The sequence below is a fragment of the Ailuropoda melanoleuca genome, unplaced genomic scaffold, assembly GCF_002007445.2.
Source record: "Ailuropoda melanoleuca isolate Jingjing unplaced genomic scaffold, ASM200744v2 unplaced-scaffold5105, whole genome shotgun sequence".
Lineage (NCBI taxonomy): Eukaryota > Metazoa > Chordata > Mammalia > Carnivora > Ursidae > Ailuropoda > Ailuropoda melanoleuca.
This window is the reverse complement of record NW_023223893.1, coordinates 11,573-13,399: the sequence shown is the minus strand read 5'-3', so window position 1 is coordinate 13,399 and position 1,827 is coordinate 11,573.

Sequence of the window (1,827 nt, the reverse complement as noted above, 5' to 3'; positions counted from 1 at the left end):
CCCGTAACGCCGGGATCACGCCCTGAGCCGAAGGCAGACGCCTAACCGCTGTGCCACCCAGGCGCCCCTGAAAAATGTTTTAAAAAGAAAATGCAAAAACAATATGCCTCCATTAATTGGATAAATTATACAGATTATATATTCATTCATAAATTATAAAGTATACAAATATTATAAATTAGGTTATCGTCACACAATAGAATACTGATAGCAGTGACAATGCACAACTTACTGCTACATATTATAATATGGATAAATCCCAACCATAATGGTAAGCCAAAAAGAAAAACGNTCCCAACCATAATGGTAAGCCAAAAAGAAAAACGAAAACAGAAGGCAGATACGAAAGAATGCCTAGTACATGACCCCATTTATATAAAGTACAAGAATGGCTAAAATTGACCCATGCTCTTAAAAGTTCAGTTAGAGGTCATCCCTGGAGAGCATTAGGGGCACTTCTAGGATTTTCTTTCTTTATGTGAGTGCTGGCTACACCTTATATTACTATAGATCATAAAGGACCTATTATTGTTTATAATATTGGAGTATTTAAAAAAATAATGACATCAAATTTCTCTCCCTTTTCTGTGAAGCTTGAGATAATAAGACTAACTCAAGCTTCTAGTTTTCTTAATTCTCTGGAGGAAAAACTATTGTTCTAAGTAATATTTGCCATAAGACATTCTAAGGCCAGGAAACAAAATGGTAAGCTAGAACCCTGCACTGAAACCAGCTAGATATGGGGTAGCTCAGTGACTCAGTTGGTTAAATGTCTGCCTTTGTGTCAGGTTATGATCCCAGGGTGCTGGGACCGGGTGCCATGGTGGGCTCCCCCGTCTCTTCCCTGCTCTTGCTCTCTCTTGGTATCTCTGTCTCTCTCTCTCCCAAATAAATAAATAAATGAATGAATAAATAAAACCTTAAAAAAAGCTGCTAATTATTTTGAAAATTCTAAAATGATAGTTCTTCCAAAAATAGATTTCAGAAGACCAGACTGGAGGTGTTCTAACTGGATAATTTCAGTAGAAAAGATCTGGAGCTCTTAGTGGAGCTCAAACCCAATAAGAACCAATGGTGCAAAAAAGCGGTCACCAAAACGAAGTCCCTTTAACTCAGGCTTTATTACTAGAAGTCCAGGGTCTTTGAGTTGAACCAGCAACAGCTACAAGCATATGGCCAATTCCAGAGACTAAATTGGGGGGGTATTGCCAATATGGAGTGTTCAGAGGGGTGTAGCAAAGAATAGGAAAGAAGAGCACAAAATAATTAGAGAGAAAATGATGAAGGAACTGAATAAAAGTTTCAAGACCAACATGCTTGGCAATCACACAGATGGGAAGAAATTTGCTGTCTGGTGATCTGCAAATGCAGGAGACAAACAAATGGGCACTTATTTTCAGGTTTCTTCACCACCAAGGAAAATCTAACCAAGGTGTTCATAAATAGAAGAGGGACCCACCAGGGAGAGGCGACTGGAGTCGGAACAGAGAGCTTGTACCGCTGGGTGGTTTCAGCCACGCGCAGGACGAGGTGTTTCTGTAGGAGAGCAAGGGGAACCACTGCTACTGGACTTGACCCTCTCACTGTTGATGATTCTGGCTTCAGTCTAAAGGGGAGTCATTATGCGGGACTTGAGAGCCAACTTTCTAAATCTCCCCGCTCTTGCCTAAAAAGCATCTCCTCTATGAATCTGCTGCTGTGCTTTGCTTTCACTCACCTGGGGTTTCATTAATTAGGACTGCAGAGAAGGGCTGGTTCAGCACACAGGAAATTGCTTAGGGCGCCATTGAGACATGGTGGTGGGGCAGGGGGCTAGTCTGAACACAG